Here is a 26,830-nt window from a genome sequence, read left to right on the forward strand (position 1 = left end):
GGTACAGTCTGGACTCATGGTATACTACGGTCTGTTACTCTGGCCTAAAACTACATCACTAAGATGCTGCAATTTCTTCTCCATCATGGTAATTCCTATGATATTTTATACAGTTGTGCAGGACTTAAACTGGATCCGCCATTTGAATCTTCATGTCATAAATCAATAGCAGATGTGAAAATAAGAAATATAAAATATCCTATCAGAGAAATCTACTTCTTTCTCCTCCTGAATGGTTGTATCACTCACATTTCATGGGTAATGTCTGAAACCTCTGTATTCAGTGAAGACTAGGGATGAGAGAACAAATTCGAGTGGAATTGAATTTGACTCGAATTTTACAAAAATCTGCATTCAGCAAAAAAGTAAATCACGTGAGCACATTTTGGAAACTATACCCCTCAAGGAAATTATCTAGTGGTGTGGTGAGCACCTTCTTTATCCTACAAAGGAATTTATGTAGGTGAGCAGAATATTGTGCCTCAGTACCACTGATTTGCCCTAAAAGGTTTTTTCAAGGGACAGACCCGAGCCTCTTGTTTGGTCTCATGCCACCTGTATAGAGACACCATTGTCGGTAATGTTGCTGAGGCCGGTGATCACGTCTACAAGAGGGTCTGCCTGGATCAGAATTTTCTCAGCACTCGGTAGTTGCAGCAGGAGGGAACTATGCAGAATGTGATATGAAAAACAACAATATGAATTACCCTGAGATAAAAGAAATACATATAACATAAGAACCTATTTTAAACAGTAGGTAATCTTTAGATGAAACACTCCCTTTAAACCACTGTACATATTATAACCTAAACCACATACACCAAGAAATTCTACAAAAATGATGATGAGATTCTTTATTTTCTTAGAAGATAAAGCTGCCCACTCTTCTTCACAAAAAGCCTCCAGTTCCTGTAAATTCCTGGCCTGTCTAGCAAGAACTGTGAGCTTGAGTGGTTCAATGATATCGAGGTCAGAAAACTGAGATGGCCACTCCAGAACCTTCACTTTCTCTGCTGTAGCCAATGACAGGTCAACTTGGCCTTATGTTTTGGATCTTTGTCATGTTGGAATGTCCAAGTATATCCCATGCGCAGCTTCTGGGCTGATGAGTTCAAATTTGCCTCCAGTATTTGCTGAAAACATGCTGCATTCATCTTTCCTTCACTTTGACCAAGTTTCCTGTGCATTTGTAGCTCACACATCCCCAAAACATCAGCGATCCACCTCCGTGCTTTACAGTAGGTATGGTGTTCCTTACATCATATGTCCTGTTTGACCTCTCTCCAAATTTAAGATTTATGGTTGTGGTCAAAAAGTTCAATTTTGATCTCATCACTCCAAATTACCTTGTTCCAGAAGTTTTGAGGCTTGTCTTTGTGCTGTTTTGCGTATTGTAGGCGAAATACTTTATGGCATTGGCGCAGTAATGGCTTTCTTCTGGCGACTCGACCTTGCAGTCCATTTTACTTCAAGTGCCTCCTTTTTGTGCATCTTGACACAGCCACCTCATGTTTTCAGACAGTCCTGTATTTAAGTTGATGTTATTTGTGGGTTTTTCTTTGCATCCCAAATAATTTTCCTGGCAGTTGTGGACAACATTTTGGTTGGTCTACCTGACCTTGTTTTTACAGAGCCCCTGATTTTCGATTTGTTATTCACAGGTTGAATGCTGCTGACTGGCATTATCAATTCCTTTGATATCTTTTTATATCCCTTTCGTGTTTTATACAGTTCAACTACATTTTCTCGTAGATCCGTTGACAATTCTTTTGCTTTTCCCATAGCTCACAATCCAGAAACGTCAGTGGCTGGATGAAAGATGCAAGAGTCTGTCTGGATCCCAGAAACTCACTCAGCTTTTATGCACACACTGCTTACAAGCAAGCAGGTCACAGGTGGGGATGTTACCTTTAGTAGCCATTCACAACCCATTTGTGTCAACTTCTGTGCATGTTATCAGGCCAAAATCAACAGGGTGTGTGAACTTTTGATTAGGGTCATTTGGATGTTTTGGGTTGTCATTATGGTTTAAAAAGAGAAAGCACAGTAGTCTGACAATAAATGGATTCACCCTACAACTAACCACGAGTGGATAAAAAGTTTTAGTTTTATCATTCATATTTATTGAAAAAAGGCCAAGAAAGCAAAAATTCTGCCGGGGTATGAAAACTTTTGAGCACAACTGTATGTACTCCATTGGTTTGTATTAGTCATGTGATCAGAAAAGCAACAGTGATTAGTCACCTTAATTCTCATCAGAAGTATTTTTCTTCCCAACGATCGGCTCCTGCAAAGACTTGTTTATTGATAGATCAGATTGTTTATGCCTTATCGGCAGCGCATCGCCACTTGTAAATCACGGAAGTGGGCAGAATCATCTTATTAATAATAATAATAATAATTTTATTTATATAGCGCCAACATATTCCGCAGCACTTTACAAATTATAGAGGGGACTTGTACAGACAATAGACATTACAGCATAACATAAATCACAGTTCAAAATAGATACCAGGAGGAGTGAGGGCCCTGCTGCTCGCAAGCTACAATCTATGAGGAAAAGGGGAGACACGAGAGGTGGATGGTAACAATTAGTAACATAGTAACATAGTAACATAGTTAGTAAGGCCGAAAAAAGACATTTGTCCATCCAGTTCAGCCTATCATAATAAATACCCAGATCTACGTCCTTCTACAGAACCTAATAATTGTATGATACAATATTGTTCTGCTCCAGGAAGACATCCAGGCCTCTCTTGAACCCCTCGACTGAGTTCGCCATCACCACCTCCTCAGGCAAGCAATTCCAGATTCTCACTGCCCTAACAGTAAAGAATCCTCTTCTATGTTGGTGGAAAAACCTTCTCTCCTCCAGACGCAAAGAATGCCCCCTTGTGCCCGTCACCTTCCTTGGTATAAACAGATCCTCAGCGAGATATTTGTATTGTCCCCTTATATACTTATACATGGTTATTAGATCGCCCCTCAGTCGTCTTTTTTCTAGACTAAATAATCCTAATTTCGCTAATCTATCTGGGTATTGTAGTTCTCCCATCCCCTTTATTAATTTTGTTGCCCTCCTTTGTACTCTCTCTAGTTCCATTATATCCTTCCTGAGCACCGGTGCCCAAAATTGCATTAGTTATTCGGACCAGCCATAGTGTAAAGGTACCTTCACACATAAAGATTTCATTAACGATATCGTTGCAACGTCACGCTTTTTGTGACATAGCAACGATCCTGCTAACAATCTCGTTATGTGTGACAGCGACCAACGATCAGGCCCCTGCTGGGAGATCGTTGGTCATTGGGGAATGATCAGGACCTTATTTTGGTCTCTGATCACCCGCTGTCATCGCTGGATCGGCGTGTGTGACGCCGATCCAGCGATGTGTTCACTTGTAACCAGGGTAAATATCGGGTTACTAAGCGCAGGGCCGCGCTTAGTATCCCGATATTTACCCTGGTTACCATTGTAAAAGTAAAAAAAAAACCACTACATACTCACATTCCGATGTCTGTAATGTCCCCCGCCGACAGCTTCCCTGCACTGACTGTCAGCACCGCCGGCCGTAAAGCAGAGCACAGCCGTGACGTCACTGCTGTGCTCTGCTTTACGGCTGGCGTTGACACAGTCAGTGCGGGAAGCTGATGGCGGGGGACATTACAGACATTGGAATGTGAGTATGTAGTGGTTTTTTTTTTACTTTTACAATGGTAACCAGGGTAAATATCGGGATACTAAGCGCGGCCCTGTGCTTAGTAACCCGATGTTTACCCTGGTTACCCGGGGACTTCGGCATTGTTGAAGACAGTTTCAACGATGCCGAAGTCGTTCCCCTGATCATTGGTCGCTGGAGAGCGCTGTCTGTGTGACAGCTCCCCAGCGACCACACAACGACTTACCAACGATCACCACCAGGTCGTATCGCTGGATGTGATCGTTGGTAAGTCGTTTAGTGTAACGGTACCTTAAGGCTCAGGTGTTCATGTAAAGCTGCATGAACCAGTTCACTGCCTAAGTATGTAGCAGTACAGACACAGAGGGCTAATAACTGCATAAAGTGTATGAGAACATGTTGCGAGGAACCTGATTATGTTTTTTTTTTTTTTTTTTTTTTTAATGGGCCACACAGGGATAGTTAGGTTAATACGTTGATGTGGTAGGCCAATCTGAACAAATGAGTTTTTAGGGCACGCTTAAAACTGTGGGGATTGGGGATTAATCGTATTAATGATCATTTGTCAAATCCATATTCATTGGCCTATGTAAATGAGTCAGGAAATGAGTGCTGACCAACCTGAGGGGTAACTAGAGTCTAGTCCTTGGCATCGGCCACTAAGAAATTATGGAGCTGTTGTGTTCCTTCATGTACATTGCTTAATTCCAGCTCTAAACTGTGGTAGTGCCGGTGGATGGACCGCCATCGTGCTCATATACTATAGATAACTCTTAAATTGTTAAAGAGTAACATTTATTTTAATTTTATAAATATTTTTCCTACTAAGGGCATTCATGGGGACGTTGATGTGGATTGTGATGTGAGGGGGTTGAAAAAGCTGGTGTCCTATATTAGTCTTCTAAACTATTTTTGACTTTTCATTAGAAAAACCCAAACGTTCCTCAATCTGAAATCCTCTGTAAAGTGCTGAGGCGCCATGTAAGTAACGCCTCTTTCACATTTCCGTCGGTACGAGGCCGTCGCAAACCGTCGGCCCGATGTACCGACGGACGTTGTGCAAATAGTGCACTACGTGGGCAGCGGATGCAGTTTTCAGACGCATCCGCTGCCCATTATGAGTTTTGTGGAGGAGGAGGCGGAGTTCCGGCTTCGGTCGGAAATGGCAGTTCCGACTGATGAAAAAACGTTACATTGAATGTTTTTTCGCCACAGTGGGCCGCAATATCACGACGCATCCGTTGCACGATGAATGCGACGTGTGGCCGTACATCACAATGCGTCGCTAATGCAAGTCTATGGAGAAAAAACGCATCCTGCGGGCAACTTTGCAGGATGCCTTTTTTCTCCAAAACGACGCATTGCGACGTTGGCCAAATGACGGAAGTGTGAAAGCTGCCTAAGGAAATTAAATTCATGGGAAAGTAATGGGAGCATGATTAGGGGTTTGAATCCAAAAATCTAACTTCCAATTTTGAAGGAATCTGGAATTTTTATTTTTGCTACTTTTTTACTAGACTGATTTTCAATTATTTCTCTTCACATCAGAAGTGAAGATTGGATCTTTCTGCCACTTTAACGATTTCTGATGAAATGTAAAAAAAAATGTGAAGTTTAGCAAATATCTTTATCTTCATTATCGACATATGACATACGTATATTGTATCGCAATACTATTTAAAAGGAAAAATAGTCAGTTAAATTCTCTAACATGCCCAATAGAGAAAAATGAATTATTTTATGAGTTTGTAGTGTTCTTATTAATTACGGGTGTGTATGAGTCTTGCTCATATGTGAAAGCTGAGAGTCAAGTATGGGCAGCTGAACAGGTTCCATGGTGTAATGGTTAGCACTCTGGACTTTGAATCCAGCAATCTGAGTTCGACTCTCGGTGGGACCTGAGTTTTTGTTGACTTTCTTGGTGTCTTTGGATTAGGTTATAAAACTTCTCCATGTAAGACTCTATGGTGGATTCTCATTTCTTTGGTTTTGCTTTAGGTTTTTTGTACTGTGCACATAGAGGGCCAGGCCACCGCTTTCTGGGCTGTGTGTTTAGCCTTCCATGGGCAGGTAATTAAACAGTCAGGAATAGGTCCTGCTCTGCCTCCATCTATTGAGGTCTGTTGGCACATGGAAAGGATTTCCACTAGAGATAGGACCATCCTTATTGGGTACACCTTGACGCAGTGGGATGGCTTCTAGCTTTTTTTTATCAAAATATTGTTTACCAAGTCCCCTATGAAATGTATATGAACTATTACAAAAAATTTACTTACGACAGGGTGCTTGTTCATTGTTTTTATCTTAGGTTCAGCCTATTAATGGTCATAGTGTATCAGCTCTTTTCTTTGGTTTTGCTTTAGTTTTTTGCACTTTCTTCATATATATGGCACATGGAGAGGTTTTCCACTATAGATAGTACCACCCAAATTGGGTGCACCTTGTCGCGGTGGGATGGCTTTTAATCTTCTTTGTATACAGCCAAAGACCGGACAATGGATCTCGGGATGTTTTTGGCAAATGATCTTTATTATGCCTCTAGGATAATAATATTTATTATTGTTATTCATTTTTAGAACACCACTGATTCCATGGAGCTGTACATGAGAAGGGGTTACATACAAAACACAAGTATAAATTACAGAGAACAAACTAACAATGACAGACAGGTACAGAGGGGAGAGGACCCGGCCCTCGCGGGATTACAGTCTATAGAATGTCCAAATAGATGTCTGTGTGAATTCTGAAATATATCAGCAACATAAAGAGATAAATAAGGAAATGTTTAAATCTATTAAAATGTAAAAATAAAATTTAAAATAAATGTTAAAAGGCATCTAATTACCGTATATACTCGAGTCATTGTCCCTGGGGGGTCAGCAGAGGAGGGGGAGCGGCGGCTGTGACATGCTCACCTGCTCCTGGTGATCTCCCTGCATCTCCGGTCTCCGGGCGCTGACAGCTTCTTCCAGTGTTGAGCGGTCACATGGTACTGCTCATTACAGTAATGAATATGGACCCGACTCCACTCCCAATGGGGTGGAGCCGCATATTCATTACTGTAATGAGCGGAAACGGTGACCGCTCGACGCTGGAAGAAGCTGTCAGTGCGCGGAGACCGGAGATGCAGGGACCGTGTCGGGAGCAGGTGAGTATAATGGGGAGTGGGAGCATTGCGCGATATTCACCAGTCCTCGTTCCGGGCACCGCTCCATCTTCTGCATCCTCTGCAGTGACGCTTAGGTCAGAGGGCGCAATGACCTGGTTAGTCCACGCCCTCTGCCTGAACGTTAATGCAGATGGCGCAGAAGACACAGCGGCGCCAGAACGAGGACCGGTGAGTATTGCAAGCACCGGGGCCTGAGCGACGAGAGGTGAGTATGTCATTTTTTTTTTAATCGCAGCAACAGCATATGGGGCAAATATCTCTATGGAGCATCTTATGGGGCCATATTCAACATATGTGCAGCATTATATGGGGCAACTAACTCTATGGAGCATCTTATGGGGCCTGTTATGGCTGGCAATCAGGCAACACAGCGTGCAGTAATCAGCGCACATACAGAGATCTGGCAATAACCAAAAACAATAGGACGAGCTCTGAGACGTGGAATCTCTGTAGACTGCAGTACCTGATCTATCCTCACACAACTATAAGCAGCAGTGGATTGCGCCTATCACTACCTATGCAACTCGACACTGCCTGAGGAGCTGACTAGCCTGAAGATAGAAATACAAGCCTGACTTACCTCAGAGAAATACCCCAAAGGAATAGGCAGCCCCCCACATATAATGACTGTTAGCAAGATGAAAAGACAAACGTAGGAATGAAATAGATTCAGCAAAGTGAGGCCCGATATTCTAGACAGAGCGAGGATAGCAAAGAGAACTATGCAGTCTACAAAAAACCCTAAAACGAAAACCACGCAAAGGGGCAAAAAGACCCACCGTGCCGAACTAACAGCACGGCGGTGCACCCCTTTGCTTCTCAGAGCTTCCAGCAAAAGTTAATAGCAAGCTGGACAGAAAAAACAGAAAACAAACTAGAAGCACTTATCTAGCAGAGCAGCAGGCCCAAGGAAAGATGCAGTAGCTCAGATCCAACACTGGAACATTGACAAGGAGCAAGGAAGACAGACTCAGGTGGAGCTAAATAGCAAGGCAGCCAACGAGCTCACCAAAACACCTGAGGGAGGAAGCCCAGAGACTGCAATACCACTTGTGACCACAGAAGTGAATTCAGCCACAGAATTCACAACAGTACCCCCCCCTTGAGGAGGGGTCACCGAACCCTCACCAGAACCCCCAGGCCGACCAGGATGAGCCACATGAAAGGCACGAACAAGATCTGGGGCATGGACATCAGAGGCAAAAACCCAGGAATTATCTTCCTGAGCATAACCCTTCCATTTGACCAGATACTGGAGTTTCCGTCTAGAGACACGAGAATCCAAAATCTTCTCCACAATATACTCCAATTCCCCCTCCACCAAAACAGGGGCAGGAGGCTCCACAGATGGAACCATAGGTGCCACGTATCTCCTCAACAACGACCTATGGAATACATTATGTATGGAAAAGGAGTCTGGGAGGATCAGACGAAAAGACACCGGATTGAGAATCTCAGAAATCCTATACGGACCAATAAAACGAGGTTTAAATTTAGGAGAGGAAACCTTCATAGGAATATGACGAGAAGATAACCAAACCAGATCCCCAACACGAAGTCGGGGTCCCACACGGCGTCTGCGATTAGCGAAAAGCTGAGCCTTCTCCTGGGACAAGGTCAAATTGTCCACTACCTGAGTCCAGATCTGCTGCAACCTGTCCACCACAGAATCCACACCAGGACAGTCCGAAGACTCAACCTGTCCTGAAGAGAAACGAGGATGGAACCCAGAATTGCAGAAAAATGGAGAGACCAAGGTAGCCGAGCTGGCCCGATTATTAAGGGCGAACTCAGCCAACGGCAAAAATGACACCCAATCATCCTGGTCAGCGGAAACAAAACATCTCAGATATGTTTCCAAGGTCTGATTGGTTCGTTCGGTCTGGCCATTAGTCTGAGGATGGAAGGCCGAGGAGAAAGATAGGTCAATGCCCATCCTACCACAAAAGGCTCGCCAGAACCTCGAGACAAACTGGGAACCTCTGTCAGAAACAATATTCTCAGGAATGCCATGTAAACGAACCACATGCTGGAAGAACAAAGGCACCAAATCAGAGGAGGAAGGCAATTTAACCAAAGGCACCAGATGGACCATTTTAGAAAAGCGATCACAGACCACCCAAATGACCGACATTTTTTGAGAAACGGGAAGGTCAGAAATGAAATCCATCGAAATATGTGTCCAAGGCCTCTTCGGGACCGGCAAGGGCAAAAGCAACCCACTGGCACGTGAACAGCAGGGCTTAGCCCTAGCACAAATTCCACAGGACTGCACAAAAGCACGCACATTCCGCGACAGAGATGGCCACCAGAAGGATCTAGCAACCAACTCCCTGGTACCAAAGATTCCTGGATGACCGGCCAGCACCGAACAATGAAGTTCAGAGATAACTTTACTAGTCCACCTATCAGGGACGAACAGTTTCTCGGCCGGACAACGATCAGGTTTATTAGCCTGAAATTTCTGCAACACTCTCCGCAAATCAGGGGAGATAGCAGACACAATGACTCCTTCCTTGAGGATACTCGCCGGCTCAGATAACCCCGGAGAGTCGGGCACAAAACTCCTAGACAGAGCATCCGCCTTCACATTTTTAGAGCCCGGAAGGTATGAAATCACAAAATCAAAACGAGCAAAAAATAACGACCAACGGGCCTGTCTAGGATTCAAGCGCTTGGCAGACTCAAGATAAGTCAAGTTCTTATGATCAGTCAAAACCACCACGCGATGCTTAGCACCCTCAAGCCAATGACGCCACTCCTCGAATGCCCACTTCATGGCCAGCAACTCTCGGTTGCCCACATCATAATTACGCTCAGCAGCAGAAAATTTCCTGGAAAAGAAAGCACATGGTTTGAACACTGAGCAACCAGAACCTCTCTGTGACAAAACCGCCCCTGCACCAATCTCAGAAGCATCAACCTCGACCTGGAACGGAAGAGAAACATCAGGTTGACACAACACAGGGGCACAGCAAAAACGACGCTTCAACTCCTGAAAAGCTTCCACGGCAGCAGAAGACCAATTAACCAAATCAGCACCCTTCTTGGTCAAATCGGTCAATGGTCTGGCAATGCTCGAAAAATTACAGATGAAGCGACGATAAAAATTAGCAAAGCCCAGGAATTTCTGCAGACTTTTTAGAGATGTCGGCTGAGTCCAATCCTGGATGGCCTGAACCTTAACCGGATCCATCTCGATAGTAGAAGGGGAAAAGATGAACCCCAAAAATGAAACTTTCTGCACACCGAAGAGACACTTTGATCCCTCCACGAACAAGGAATTAGCACGCAGTACCTGGAAAACCATTCTGACTTGCTTCACATGAGACTCCCAATCATCTGAGAAGATCAAAATGTCATCCAAGTAAACAATCAAGAATTTATCCAGATACTCACGGAAAATGTCATGCATAAAAGACTGAAAAACAGATGGAGCATTGGCAAGTCCGAACGGCATCACCAGATACTCAAAATGACCCTCGGGCGTATTAAATGCCGTTTTCCATTCATCTCCCTGCCTGATTCTCACCAGATTATACGCACCACGAAGATCAATCTTAGTAAACCAACTAGCCCCCTTAATCCGAGCAAACAAGTCAGAAATCAATGGCAAGGGATACTGAAACTTAACAGTGATCTTATTAAGAAGGCGGTAATCAATACACGGTCTTAGCGAACCATCCTTCTTGGCTACAAAAAAGAACCCTGCTCCCAATGGTGACGACGATGGGCGAATATGTCCCTTCTCCAGGGACTCCTTCACATAACTGCGCATAGCGGTGTGTTCAGGTACGGACAAATTAAATAAACGACCCTTAGGAAATTTACTACCAGGAATCAAATCGATAGCACAATCACAATTCCTATGCGGAGGTAGGGCATCAGACTTGGACTCTTCAAATACATCCTGAAAGTCCGACAAGAACTCTGGGATGTCAGAAGGAATGGATGACGAAATAGACAAAAATGGAACATCACCATGTACTCCCTGACAACCCCAGCTGGATACCGACATGGAATTCCAATCCAATACTGGATTATGGGTTTGTAGCCATGGCAACCCCAACACGACCACATCATGCAAATTATGCAGTACCAGAAAGCGAATAACCTCCTGATGTGCAGGAGCAATGCACATGGTCAGCTGGGCCCAGTACTGAGGCTTATTCTTGGCCAAAGGTGTAGCATCAATTCCTCTCAACGGAATAGGACACCGCAAAGGCTCCAAGAAAAATCCACAACGTTTAGCATAATCCAAATCCATCAGATTCAGGGCAGCGCCTGAATCCACAAACGCCATGACAGAATACGATGACAAAGAGCACATTAAGGTAATGGACAAAAGGAATTTGGACTGTACAGTACCAATAACGGCAGACCTAGCGGACCGCTTAGTGCGTTTAGGACAATTAGAAATAGCATGAGTAGAATCACCACAGTAGAAACACAGCCTGTTCAGACGTCTGTGTTCTTGCCGTTCTACTTTAGTCATAGTCCTGTCGCACTGCATAGGCTCAGGTTTACTCTCAGACAATACCGCCAGATGGTGCACAGATTTACGCTCGCGCAAGCGACGACCGATCTGAATGGCCAAGGACATAGACTCATTCAAACCAGCAGGCATAGGAAATCCCACCATTACATCCTTAAGAGCTTCAGAGAGACCCTTTCTGAACAAAGCCGCTAGTGCAGATTCATTCCACAGAGTGAGTACTGACCACTTCCTAAATTTCTGACAATATACTTCTACATCATCCTGACCCTGGCATAAAGCCAGCAGATTTTTCTCAGCCTGATCCACTGAATTAGGCTCATCGTAAAGCAATCCCAGCGCCTGGAAAAATGCATCAACATTACTCAATGCAGAATCTCCTGGTGCAAGAGAAAACGCCCAGTCCTGTGGGTCGCCGCGCAAAAAAGAAATAATAATCAAAACCTGTTGAATAGGATTACCAGAAGAATGAGGTTTCAAGGCCAAAAATAGCTTACAATTATTTCTGAAGCTCAGGAATTTAGTTCTGTCACCAAAAAACAAATCAGGAATCGGAATTCTTGGTTCTAGCATCGATTTCTGATCAATAGTATCTTGAATCTTTTGTACATTTACAACGAGATTATCCATTGAGGAGCACAGAGCCTGAATATCCATGTCCACAGCTGTGTCCTGAAGCACTCTAATGTCTAGGGGAAAAAAAAGACTGAAGACAGAGCTAAGAAAAAAAAATGCTGTCAGGATTTCTTTTTTCCCTCTATTGGGAATCATTGGTGGCGCTCCTTGTACTGTTATGGCTGGCAATCAGGCAACACAGCGTGCAGTAATCAGCGCACATACAGAGATCTGGCAATAACCAAAAACAATAGGACGAGCTCTGAGACGTGGAATCTCTGTAGACTGCAGTACCTGATCTATCCTCACACAACTATAAGCAGCAGTGGATTGCGCCTATCACTACCTATGCAACTCGGCACTGCCTGAGGAGCTGACTAGCCTGAAGATAGAAATACAAGCCTGACTTACCTCAGAGAAATACCCCAAAGGAATAGGCAGCCCCCCACATATAATGACTGTTAGCAAGATGAAAAGACAAACGTAGGAATGAAATAGATTCAGCAAAGTGAGGCCCGATATTCTAGACAGAGCGAGGATAGCAAAGAGAACTATGCAGTCTACAAAAAACCCTAAAACGAAAACCACGCAAAGGGGCAAAAAGAACCACCGTGCCGAACTAACAGCACGGCGGTGCACCCCTTTGCTTCTCAGAGCTTCCAGCAAAAGTTAATAGCAAGCTGGACAGAAAAAACAGAAAACAAACTAGAAGCACTTATCTAGCAGAGCAGCAGGCCCAAGGAAAGATGCAGTAGCTCAGATCCAACACTGGAACATTGACAAGGAGCAAGGAAGACAGACTCAGGTGGAGCTAAATAGCAAGGCAGCCAACGAGCTCACCAAAACACCTGAGGGAGGAAGCCCAGAGACTGCAATACCACTTGTGACCACAGAAGTGAACTCAGCCACAGAATTCACAACAGGGGCCATGTGCAGCATTATATTGGGCAAATATCTTTATGGAGCATCTTATGGGGCCATTATTAACCTTTATGCATATATTTTAGTATGGAGCATCTTATGGGGCCATTATGAACTGTATGGAGCATTATACGGGGCTCCTGATTCAATATGGATATTCAAAAACACTTAACCTACTGATGTCTCAATTAATTTTACTTTTATTGGTATCTATTTTTATATTAGAAATTTACCAGTAGCTGCTGCATTTCCCACCCTAGGCTTATACTTTAGTCAATAAGTTTTCCCAGTTTTTTGTGGCAAAATTAGGGGGATCGGCTTATACTCGGGTAGGCTTATACCTGAGTATACACGGTAGTTTAAAAAATAAAATGCCCCATATTGACGTGTCGACGAAAAAAAAAGGAATCTGGCTTTCATAGGTATTGAACCTGCAAAAATATAAACTATTAAAAGTTGTTTGATTTTTAAACTATTAACTTGTTTTGTTAATGGTACATAATATGAAACATTGTTCATAAAGGTTTGATATTTTCCACTTTTAAACACTAGAGGAAGCAGCTGCTGAAATGTATTAGGCGCTGGGATTAGAAACGCGTCTGTGCTGGATGTATCATACATGATTGGATTAGATACATGGCATTGCGGGTTGTGTCACACATGATTGGATTAGATACATGGCACTGCGGGTTGTATCACACATGATGGGCATTAGATACATGGCACTGCGGGTTGTATAACACATGATGGGCTTTAGATACATGGCACTGCGGGTTGTATCACACATGATTGGATTAGATACATGGCACTGCAGGTTGTATCACACATGATGGGCATTAGATATGTGGCACTGCAGGTTGTATCACACATGATGGGCTTTAGATACATGGCACTGCGGGTTGTATAACACATGATGGGCTTTAGATACATGGCACTGCGGGTTGTATCACACATGATGGGCATTAGATACATGGCACTGCGGGTTGTATCACACATGATGGGCATTAGATACATGGCACTGCGGGTTGTATTACACATGATGGGCATTAGATACATGGCACTGCGGGTTGTATCACACATGATGGGCATTAGATACATGGCACTGCAGGTTGTATTACACATGATGGGCATTAGATACATGGCACTGCGGGTTGTATCACACATGATGGGCATTAGATACATGGCACTGCGGGTTGTATTACACATGATGGGCATTAGATATGTGGCACTGTGTGCTTCTATTTCCACCCCGCACTGCTTGAACCCATCATTCATACTCAATAATTGCTAAAAATTGATCATCTTGGTCCAAATAAATTAAACTGATCAATGACTGAGGGATCAAATTACTGCTGCCTATTTAGGTCTATGGAGGCCGGACGAACAGATCGAGGCACAGCCATACACAGAACCAAGCTGCTTGACTTGACTAACTTGAATAAACCGTGTGTAAATTGACCATTAATTAAGACGACTGAGCTTCCAGGGCACAAAGGAGAAAGTGAGAGAGTGATGGAAACATTTGTCATTTTTCTTATTCACCTATCCGACACATGTATTTTTCATTTACTTTAGTCAAGATGCAATTTTTGGCACATTGAAGGACTCCTTCAAGAAGTGATATATTGTGGCAACATCAGGTAGCGAGGTCGAGTGTTCTATGGTGCTGGATTACCAATTGTGGCCAATGGAATTTTTCAATACAGTCTCTCGTGACTTATTATCATTATCAAATATTTTTCTAACTGCTAATGTTACGTATGTTTTGTTACCAGTGAACATAAGGATTTTTAATAAAGATTATTTTGAATACATATTTTTCACGCATTCAAATTTCTTCGCAAATCTTAAAGGTGGCAGAAAGATCCAATCTTCCCTTCTGACCTGAATAGAAATTGAGAATTGGCAAATTCAAGAAATTCTCAACAAAAATAAACTCAGGTCCCACCGAGATTTGAACTCGGATCGCTGGATTCAAAGTCCAGAGTGCTGACCATTACACTATGGAACCAGCTGACATGTTTATGACACTGACTCTTCTTGGTTCACCTAAAATTAGTTTACAAGACAGAAATAGGACATCGGGGTTTTCAGCCCAAACTGGACATTGCAACACTACACTGATCAACGTCTCGGTCAATGTCCCTTAGTAGGAAAAATGTTCGGGTTTCAACTACACATAATTATATGATCTTGTATTATGGTACAGTAAGTATACTCAGTGATACCAAAACTGATCACTGATACCAGTGATGCAAATTAGACAGATTTTAGATGCTGCTGTTTAATATTTTAATCCTGACTTCCCCGTAGTGGGAAGGTATTGGTGCTGTTAATCACATGATGAAGACTGATCTCACAATACCATGTGACTGGTAATGAACAACAGTCATTACATCTGAGATTACACTGGTGTCCAGTAAGATAAAGGCTTTTACCTTAAGGTACCTTCACATTGAGCAACTTTAGAACGATAACGATAGCGATCCGTGACGTTGCAGCGTCCTGGATAGCGATCTCCTTGTGTTTGACACGCAGCAGTGATCTGGATCCTGCTGTGCCATCGTTGGTCGGAGCAGAAAGGCCAGAACTTTATTTCGTCGCTGGATCACCCACTGACATCGCTGAATGGGCGTGTGTGACGCCAATCCAGCGATGTGTTCACTTGTAACCAGGGTAAACATCGGGTTACTAAGCGCAGGGCCGTGCTTAGTAACCCGATGTTTACCCTGGTTTCCATTGTAAATGTAAAAAAAAAAAAAAAAAAAACACTACATACTTACATTCCGGTGTCTGTCGCGTCCCCCGGCGTCAGCTTCCCTGCACTGTGTCAGCGCCGGCCGGCCGTAAAGCAGAGCACAGCTGTGACGTCACCACTCTGCTTTACGGCCGGCGCTTACACAGTGCAGGGAAGCTGACGCCGGGGGACGCGACAGACACCGGAATGTAAGTATGTAGTGTTTGTTTTTTTTACATTTTCAATGGTAACCAGGGTAAACATTGGGTTACTAAGCGCGGCCCTGCGCTTAGTAACCCGATGTTTACCCTGGTTACCCATGGACTTCGGCATCGTTGGTCGCTGGAGAGCTGTCTGTGTGACAGCTCTCCAGCGACCACACAACGACTAAACAGCGACGCTGCAGCGATCGGCATCGTTGTCTATATCGCTGCAGCGTCGCTTAATGTGACGGTACCTTTAGAATCCAATTGTACTTTGATCTTATCACTTCATTGTTTTCTCACCCTGGGTCTCATTGGGTGACAGGTGAGGAAATCTATTTCTATCATACTCAGCCACAGCTGCTGGTAATGTGTAACTACTGAGAAGTGCGGCAGATTCTCTGACTCATTAGATCTTTGTAGAATATTTTTACTGATTGAACTTTTCTGGTTCAAGTAATAAAAGTCTATGTGATTAGAACGTTAAGATATAAGTCAGGTATTGTCCCACATAACCTACCTGACAAACCTGAACCCCAATAAGATGTTGGAAACTGAAGTCATTAATGTATTACTACTTAATGCTGCTGATATCAAGGGCTTTAACCCCAGGTACAGTCTGGACTCGGGGAATACTATGTCCTTTTACACCGGCCTAAAACTACATCCAAAATGCTGCAATTTCTCCTCCAACAAGGTAATTCCGATGATATTTTATACAGTTGTTCAGGACTTAAACTGGATCGAATCTTCATGTCATAAATCAATAGTAGATATGAAAATAGGAAACTTTGTAAAATATCTTATCAGAGAAATCATCTCAACGAGGATGACCCAGATTGGTGCGCTGAATTTGCAGAATGGGCAAAACAAAAATTGGAACAGGACCCTCAATTTATGCAGAACATTATGTTCAGTGATGAGGCTAACTTTTTTGGGTGGGCCATTTATATGGATACACCTAAATAACATGGGAATGGTGACAGTTTTCTTGCGTAGGGCGTCTTGCATTGAAATCTGCTGCAATGACCCGGGTACTGCGTTCACCAGACATCAATACAATTTCTATCCGCTCCTCACGTGTTAACTTCTGCAACATGTCAATGGCTGCAAACAAAGAGAAACTTCTAAATAACTCATGAAAGAATAAAATTACGTTAAAACCAAGCACACCATTGTTATTCTTGTGAAATATTCAATAAGTTTGATGTGTCACATGACCCTCTTCCCATTGGAAAAATAAAGTTGGATCCAAAATGGCCGACTTCAAAATGGCCGCCATGGTCACCACCCATCTTGAAAAGTTTTTTCCCTCCCATATACTAATGTGCCACAAACAGGAAGTTGATCTCACCAACCATTTCCATTTTATTTAGGTGTATCCATATACATGGCCCACCCTGTATATTCAGTGAAGACTAGGGATCAGAAAACAAATTCGAGTGGAATTCAATTTGACTCAAATTTTACAAAAGTCCAGCAGAAAAAAAATCACGTGACCTCATTTTGGAAACTACACCCCTCAAGGAATTTAGTAGTGTGGTGAGCACCTTCGTTATCCTACAAAGAATTTATGTAGGTGAGCAGAATATTGTGCCTCAGTACCACTCATTTGCCCTATAAGGCTTTTTGAAGGGACAGACCCGAGCCTCTTATTTGGTCTCAAGCCACCTGTATAGAGACACCATTGTCGGTAATGTTGCTGAGGCCGGTGATCACGTCTACCACAGGGTCTGCCTGGATCAGAATTTTCTCAGATCTCGGCAGCTGCAGCAGGAGGGAACTATGCAGAATGTGATATGAAAAACAACAATATGAATTACCCTGAGATAAAAGAAATACATATAACATAAGAACCTGCTTTAAACAGTAGGTAATCTATAGATGAAACACTCCATTTAAGCTACTGCACATATTATAAACTAAACCAGAGACACCAAGAAAGTCTACAAAAAGTTAGGTTCCACCGAGATTCGAACTCAGATTGCTGGATTCAAAGTCCAGAGTGCTAACCATTACACCATGGAACCTGCTGGGTGACCTCACACCTGACTTTCGTCTTTCGTAAATGACGAAGAACCAGACACCTGTAATTAAAGGGAATCTGTCACCACAGAATTGGCCTATAAACTAAACACTAAACGACGCTGCAGCGATCCAGACAACGATCCGGATCGCTGCAGCGTCGCTGTTTGGTCGCTGGAGAGCTGTCACACAGACCGCTCTCCAGCGACCAACGATGCCGGTAACCAGGGTAAACATCGGGTTACTAAGCGCAGGGCCGCGCTTAGTAACCCGATGTTTACCCTGGTTACCATCCTAAAAGTAAAAAAACAAACGCTTCATACTTACCTACCGCTGTCTGTCCCCGGCGCTGGGCTTCTCTGTACTGGCTGTGAGCACAACGGCCGGAAAGCAGAGCGGTGACGTCACCGCTCTGCTTTCCGGCCGCTGTGCTCACAGTGAGTGCAGGAAAGCACAGCGCCGGAGGACAGACAGCGGAAGGTAAGTATGAAGCGTTTGTTTTTTTTACTTTTAGGATGGTAACCAGGGTAAACATCGGGTTACTAAGCACGGCCCTGCGCTTAGTAACCCGATGTTTACCCTGGTTACCAGCGAAGACATCGCTGAATCGGCGTCACACACGCCAATTCAGCGATGTCCGCGGGAGAGCAAGCGACCAAATAAAATTCTGGCCTTCTAGCCCCGACCAACGACATCACAGCAGGATTCTGATCGCTGCTGCGTGTCAAACTGAATGATATCGCTATCCAGGACGCTGCAACGTCACGGATCGCTATCGATATCGTTTAGTGTGAAGGTACCTTAAGGCCACCGGCATCAGGGGTTTATCTAAAGCATTCTGTAATGCTGCAGATAAGCCCCCGATGTAACCTGAAAGATAAGAAAAACAAGTTAGATTATACTCACCCAGGGACGGTGGCGTTTTGGTTCGGATCCGATGGGAGTTGCGGTCCGGTCCAGCGCCTCCCATGTTCATGTGATGACGTCCTCTTCTTGTCTTCCTGCCGCGGCTCCTGCACAGGCGTACTTTGTCTGCCCTGTTGAGGGTACAGCAAAGTACTGCAGTGCGCAGGTGCCGGGAAAGGTCAGAGAGGCTCGGCGCCTGCACACTGCAGTACTTTGCTCTGCCCTCAACAGGGCAGACAAAGTACGCCTGCGCAGGAGCCACGGCAGGAAGACAAGAAGAGGACAACATCGTATGAAGATTGGAGGCGCCGGACCTGGACCATGACACCCATCGGACCCAACCGGAACCAGGACCGCCCCTGGGTGAGTATAATATAACCTGTTTTTCTTATCTTTCAGGATACATCGGAGGTTTATCTACAGCGTTACAGAATGCTGTAGATAAGCCCCCGATGCCGGTGGCCTTAGTTTATAGGCCAATTTTGGGGTGACAGATTCCCTTTAAGGGTATGTGCACACGTCAGGATTTTTTCCTGACAAAATCCTGAGAATTCTGTCAGAAATCCGCGTGCTTTTTTCATGCGGATTTCTCGCGGAATTTGCTCGGTTTTTGTGCGGTTTTTGCGCGGATTTTTTGCTGATTTTTTTTTTTCCCGGAATGACCTTTTTGATAGGAAATCCGCAAAAAATCCGGAAAAAGATAGTGCATGTCCGGATTTTTTGCGGGATGCGTTTTTTTTGCGGAAAAAAACGCTAACATCTGCACAAAAAATGCGGAATGCATTCTAAAAGATAGGATGCATAATGTTAGCGTTTTTTTACCGGATTTATAGCGTTTTTATGGCGAAATTCCGCAAAAAAACGCTAAAAAATCCTGACGTGTGCACATACCCTAACACTACAATTCATACAATCATTTATTTTTCTTTATTGGTCCCATTAAGGACTTTAACTGACTATTTTTTACTTTTATATAGTATTGCAAGAGAATACATGTTAACAATGAAAATAAAGGTATTTGCTAAACTTCTCATTTTTTTGAAATTTCAACAGAAATCTTAATAGTGACAGAAAGATTCAATCTTCCCTCCTGATGTGAATAGAAATTGACAATTGGTATAGAAAGAGAAGAGAAAGGACTTGATCTCACTTATACCTCCCCTAAGAATAGCTTATCAGACCAAGTTCCGACACCAAAGTTTCCAGCCAAAATGCGAAATGTAGGATAAGTCATCAATATGAGCTCGATGGCGGTCCAACGTCCGACACTCCCACTGTTCAGAGCCTGAACCAAGCAATGTACTGGGAGTATCATAACAGGTCCATAGATTCTTAGTGGCCGATGTCAAGTACTAGACTTTGCCTTCCACTCAGGTGGTTCAGTGCTTATTGCTGGCCCGGTCACTCAGGCCGATAAAACCTTTATTTGAATCGTGATCAGTAATACGATGATTCTGTCCACATCCATGATATATATGCAGCATTGATAAACATAATGTTTGACTGGCCTGAAAAATCTTATCTTCTGATAACCAAGTGGGAGATTGTTGACATTTTTACAGGGGCAGTCATTGGGATGGGACTTGAGGTGACCAATGAGATTACCCTTCACATCATTAACTCTAAGTGACTGATGCATAAAAGGATCAATCACGGTTGCTTTTCTGATTACATGACTAATATGAACCAATGGAGTAAATACTATTTATTGACACGTTCCCATCACTGGTTGCTTCACCTGTCACCCATGTCCAACAACTAGCACACACCTGCAGAAACCTTGCACATATAGACACTCAAACACTCTCAGATTCTATTCTACCATTGACATCTATCCTTCTAACTCACGCCTCCCCTCACCACTGCCCCCTCCGACTCCTCTAGCCTCTGTCAAGGACTTTTCCATGCACTTCAAAAATAAGAAAGACCAAACAAGGGAAGTCTTTATTGTTCATCGCAACCTCTTTGAATATTAGACCAATGCCATTACCCCATAACCTCCCTCGCCAACTTCACTGTAGGGAAGCTTAATCGTCTCCTCTCCAAATCACACCCACCTCACCACTTGTGCACTTGACCCAATCCAATCCCACCTCCTCCCCAACCTCACCCTCACACTTACCCCATCCCTAACCTATCTCTTCAACCTATCACTAACTTCTGGTACCTTCCCCTCTGATTTCAAACATGCCATGATCACACCTATCCTCAAAAAGCCATTCCTTGACCTAACCGTTATGTCCAGCTATCGCCCCATATCGCTGCTCCCATTGATTTCCAAACTCCTTGAAAAGCACATCTACATTGAATTTTCCTCTCACTTTTCATCTAAAAAAACTCTATGACAACCTAAAGTCTAGCTTCCATCCTCACCATTCCACTGAAACTGACTATGATCAAAAATACTAATGACTTACCTAAAGCCAAAGCTAACAGGCATTTCTCTATACTACTCCTTCTAGACCTGTCCACTGTTGTCGACACAGTTGACCACTGCCTCCTACTACAGATCCTCTTTTCCTTTGGCGTCAAAGACCTTGCCCTATACTGGATTTCTTCATACCTTGCCAACTGCACATTTAGTATCTCCTACATGGCCCACCCTGTATATTCAGTGAAGACTAGGGATGAAAGAACAAATTCGAGTGGAATTGAAGTTGACTCGAATTTTACAAAAATCCAGCAGAAAAAAAATCACGTGACCCAATTTTGGAAACTACACCCCTCAAGGAATTTATCTAGAAGTGTGGTGAGCACCTTTCCCATTCCCATTCATTTCCAAACTCCTTGAACAGCACATCTACATTGAATTTTCCTCTCACTTTTCATCTAACTCACTTTTTGACAACCTACAATCTAGCTTCCATCCCCACCATTCCACTGAAACTGGCCTTGATCAAAAATACTAATGACTTACTTAAAGCCAAAGCTAACAGGCATTTCTCTATACTCCTCCTTCTAGACCTGTCCTCTGTTGTCGACAGAGTTGACCACTGCCTCCTACTACAGATCCTCTTTTCCTTTGGTGTCAAAGACCTCGCCCTATACTGGATCTCTTCATACCTTGCCAACCGCACATTTAGTATCTCCTACTTCCACATTGCCTCCTCATCCCATCTTCTCTCTGTTGGTGTCCCTCAAAACTCTGTCCTAGGACCTCTACTCTTTTCCATCTATACCTTTGGACTGGGACAACTATAAAGTCCTATTGCGTCCAGTACCATATATATGCCGATGACACTCCATTCTGCATCTCTACATGTCACCTTTCTACTGTCCAGAATCCCAGAGTATCCTCCTTCTTCTCCTCTCTCTTCCTGAAGCTTCATGTGCACAAATCTGAACAAAATACGAACAGGGATAAAGGAAAATACCAAACATACAACAATACTCACACGTTTAATAGAGGTCAACACTGGGGATTGAGGATAGGGTAAAACTAAAGTAGGAGACAGAGGGGGATTAGCACACACCCAAAACCTAGCAACAGTCTCAGATAAATCCATCAAACGCCTTCTCAAACAACAACCACAAACCACAAGTCACACTAAGAAACTGTTAAGTAAAAAAAAAAGAAAAAAAATTGCTGGCAGCATTGAGATTTGAACCTCCGTCCCCAAAAACACTGTGTAGAGGAGACTGTTTTGCGGCCGGTTAGCTCAGGTGGTTAGAGCGTGGTGCTAATAACGCCAAGGTCGCGGGTTCGATCCCCGTACGGGCCAGCTTGTTTATTTATTTATTTTTTTACACTAACAGAGAAATTGTGTTAATTATTTTTTAAACAATTAATTAGATGCCATTTTAACATTTATTTCATATTTTATTTCTTTTGCCATTTATTACATTTTATCCATTCATCTTGAACTGAGATTGAGCCACAATGTTGCTCAATCTATTACTTCTGAATTGACAATGTTTTCATTTTTATGAGAATAATCTTTACTCTTTATCTTTAAAATGACAAAATAAAAAGTAAAATAAATTGCTAAAAAGTCATCTAATTTAAAAATATGTTAATGTCTTGGCAAAATAAAATTATGTGACAGTTCCATACTGACAGCTGTCAGTGACAGCTGAGCGGCAATGGAAGGGGTGTGTGGGCCCATGCCATCAGTCCCCACACTCAGAGCGCTGCGATCGGTCAATCTGATCGCATGATCACGCAGGAAATGCTGAAATATTAGCACCTCCCCTACCCCCATCACAGCAGGAGCTCTGCTCAGCAGGAGGCCGAGCTCCAGCTCTAGCAGCCAGGGATGGTGCCAGCACTGCCCCTGGCTGTTTAACCCATAACTGCTTTAATTGCAACATTTAGGAGGCAGACAGAGAGGTAGGAAGCTCTGTCTTCAAATCGGCGCCCACGTGATATCATCATGGGGGCCCAATCATTTCCATAGAGACTCAGGGTCATCATGAAGACTCAAAGATCACCAAGCTATGGAAAGCTTCTTAGAGCATGCTCAGAGCATCGTCTAAGAAGCTTCTGTATGGGTATGAACAGAGGCCAGACAGAGTCTAGATTAACTAACTATGCTGCCTCATTAGAGTGAATGGATCCCTCGGGGTTTCATCTGAATCTCGTCACTTGGACATTTAGATAGAAAACCTGAATTAAGTGCTCAGCGTAGAGCGCAGGATAAATGTGATCCCAAATATAACGTAAAATATTCCTAACAAAAGCTTCAACTCAATCCGCAAAAAAGCAAGTTCCCACTCAGGTCCATCATCTGTTAGTGGTAATATAGGGGGCTTCCACGTTACTGGTAGCACAAAGGTTCTGGAAAAGCGCTATGCCATCACCCAATCTACCAAACAAATCCAAATACCCTCCTCCCTTCTGAGCCCCACAGTTTGCCTAAACCACATTTAGCATCCACATGTTTGGCAGGGGTATCATTTTTAAAATGGTGTCACTTGAGGGGGCATTCTGCTATTCAAAGAGGGAAATAGCGTTCTGTCCCTCCCAGGTGTCGCCGCATGGCTAAGCAGTACTGTACAGCCCCATATGGGGTATTTCTGCATTCATCATAAATTGTGTGATCAATTTTGGTGCCATTTTTATCCTAGTGTGAAAATATGAAATCTGAATAAAACAAAATTTTTGTGGCCAAGATGTTAATCGTTTTTTCGTCACTGCCCAATGGTATAAAACTCTATGACACGCCAGTGGTGTCAATATAATCACTGCACCCCTAGATGAATTCATTGAGACGTGTAGTTCACAAAATGGGGTCAATTATGAAGAGTTCTGCTGACAAAGAGGCTGAATATCTGTAAACTGCAAAATAAAAGAATTGCAAGGGAATTTGGCAATGACCTTGATGGCAGACTGTTAGATATACTGCAGGCAGAGGAGATCAGCGTTGAGGAACAGTGGACAATTATGAGAGATGCTGTTTATAATACTGCCCTGGAGCATCTCGGATCAGCAGCCACAAATAATCAAGACTAGTGTTGAGCGATACCGTCCGATATTTGAAAGTATCGGTATCGAATGGTATCGGCCGATATCCGAAAAATATCGGATATCACCGATACCGATATCCGATACCAATACAAGTCAATGGGACACAAATATCGGAAGGTATCCTCTATGGTTCCCAGGGTCTGAAGGAGAGGAAACTCTCCTTCAGGCCCTGGGATCCATATTCATGTGTAAAATAAAGAATAAAAATAAAAAATATTGATATACTTAAGCTCGGACGCGCCCCGGTTGTCACCGCTGCAACCGCCATGCTTCCCTTCCTAAGAATGAGCGCGTTAAGGACCTTCGATGACGTCGCGGCTTCTGATTGGTCTCGTGAGCGGTCACATGACCGCTCAGCGACCAATCACAAGCCTCGACGTCAACGAAGGTCCTTAACGCGCTCATTTTTAGGAAGGGAAGCATGGCGGTTGCAGCGGTGACAACCAGGGCGCGTCCGAGGGTAAGTATATCAATATTTTTTATTTTTATTCTTTATTTTACACATGAATCTTAATCCCGATACCGATTCCCGATATCACAAAAATATCGGAACTCGGTATCGGAATTCCGATACAGCAAATATCGGCCGATACCCGATACTTGCAGTATCGGAATGCTCAACACTAATCAAGACTGGTTCGATGAAGATGATGAGGAAATAAAGACACTCCTAGAAGAGAAACATCAGCGGTACAGGGTGTATCAAAATGACCCCACATCGTTAGCTAAGAAAGGTGCCTTTACCAACATAAAAATAAAGGTACAAATCAAGCTACGCGAGATGCAGGATAACTGGTTTAGCAAGAAGGCAGATGAAGTTCAGGGCTATGCAGATACCCATGACCAGAAATGCTTCTACGATGCGCTCAAAGCTGTATATGGACCCCAGTCATCAAGCTCTTCATCTCTGCTTAACGCAGATGGAACTAAGCTGTTGAAGAAACAAATTCTGGAACGGTGGGTTGAGCACTTTAATAATATTCTTAATCTCCCTGCCAATATCGATGATGAGGCTATTGCTCGCTTCCCCCAGGTAGAAATCAACAATGACCTTGAGGTTCTTCCAAGTGGAGAAGTCAAGAAAGCAGTAAAACAACTTTCTTGTGGAAAAGCACCCGGAAATGATGCTATACCTGCTGAGGTATATAAAGCTGGCGGCCCTGCTCTGATGCAAACGGTGACCAAACTATTCCAGTATGTGTGGAAAAAGGAACAGGTTTCACAACAGATGAAAGATGCCAGCATAATTCACATATTCAAGAGGAAAGGTAATCGCCAATCTTGTGACAACCATCGAGGCATCTCCCTTCCATCCACTGCAGGCAAGAAATTGGCTTGTCTCTTGCTCAATCGCCTTTTACATCATCTTGAGCAAGGACTATTACCCGAAAGCCAGTGTGGTTTCCGTGCTAAACGTGGAACAGTAGATATGGTCTTTTCAGCATGTCAACTTCAGGGAAAGTACCAGGAGCGATACTGTGACCTTTATGTAAGTTTTGTTGATGTGACCAAGGCTTTCGACACAGTCAGAAGAGACGTCCTGTGGAAGATCATGGCAAAATTCGGGTGCCCGAGCAAGTTCATCTCAATTGTCCGGCAGTTCCATGATGGCATGATGGTGAAGGTTCTGAAAGATGGAGATGAATCTGAGGCTTTCCCAGTAACAAACGGCGTAAAACAAGGCTGTGTGCTTGCTCCAACCCTGTTCAGTACGCTATTGTCTGCAATGTTAAGTGATGCCTTTAACTGTGAAGATGGAGTCCAGGTTAGGTACAGGACTTATGGCAAGCTATTCAACCCAAAATGCCTGAAGGCGGTTACGAAAGTGCATGAGACTGTTATCTGTGAATTATTATTTTCCGATGACTGTGCACTTAATGCTAGCACAGAACAGCAGATGCAGCATGAAATGGACAGTTTTTCACAAGCTTGGGACAGTTTTGGTCTCGAGATCAACATTAGAAAAACTGAAGTCATGTATCAATCTGTTCCCGGAAAACTATACAAGGAGCCACGTATCACAGTGAAAGAACAAAACCTTAAAGCAGTCGATAACTTCACCTACTTAGGCAGCACACTTTCCTGTGAAGTAACCATAGACGCTGAGGTTAACAACAGAATCGCCAAAGCCAGTGCCGCCTTCGGGAGACTACGTAAGAACTTCTGAGAGCGAAGGGGACTCAGCCTTACCACCAAGCTGAAGGTCTATTGCGTGGTGGACCTCACGACACTTCTCTATGCTAGCGAGACCTGGACAGTGTACAGTCGGCATTCTAAACAGCTTAATCATTTCCACAAGAGTTGCCTCCGCAGACTGCTCCACATTAGGTGGCAAGACAATGTCCCAGACACGGCAATTCTGGAACAAACTGGGCTCTGCAGCATTTACACTCTCCTGCTTAAAGTCCAAGCCAGGTGGGCTGGACATGTGGTCAGAATGCCTGACAGCTGACTACCGAAACAACTGCTGAACGGAGAACTGTGCCTAGGAAAGCGAGTAGTTGGGGGGCAGAAGAAGAGCTATAAAAACTGCCTTAAGGTGTCTCTCAAAAACTTGGAAGTCAACACCAATGAATGGGAAGAGCGTGCCCTGGATCGTCCAGGTTGGCAGG

At 43.7% G+C, this 26,830-nt stretch overlaps 3 non-coding genes across 3 annotated transcripts; 1 reads left to right on the top strand and 2 right to left on the bottom strand.

The window, feature by feature from the left end:
- The first annotated feature begins 5,508 nt into the window (after positions 1–5,508).
- Positions 5,509–5,580, top strand: TRNAQ-UUG (transfer RNA glutamine (anticodon UUG)). Its single transcript has one exon. It is a non-coding gene; the product is annotated as a tRNA-Gln (tRNA).
- Positions 5,581–14,819: 9,239 nt separating this feature from the next.
- Positions 14,820–14,891, bottom strand: TRNAQ-UUG (transfer RNA glutamine (anticodon UUG)). Its single transcript has one exon. It is a non-coding gene; the product is annotated as a tRNA-Gln (tRNA).
- A 2,887-nt stretch (positions 14,892–17,778) lies between these two features.
- Positions 17,779–17,850, bottom strand: TRNAQ-UUG (transfer RNA glutamine (anticodon UUG)). The gene has a single exon. It is a non-coding gene; the product is annotated as a tRNA-Gln (tRNA).
- Positions 17,851–26,830: the final 8,980 nt, after the last annotated feature.

This window comes from Ranitomeya imitator, chromosome 4, assembly GCF_032444005.1.
Source record: "Ranitomeya imitator isolate aRanImi1 chromosome 4, aRanImi1.pri, whole genome shotgun sequence".
NCBI classification, from domain to species: Eukaryota; Metazoa; Chordata; class Amphibia; order Anura; family Dendrobatidae; genus Ranitomeya; species Ranitomeya imitator.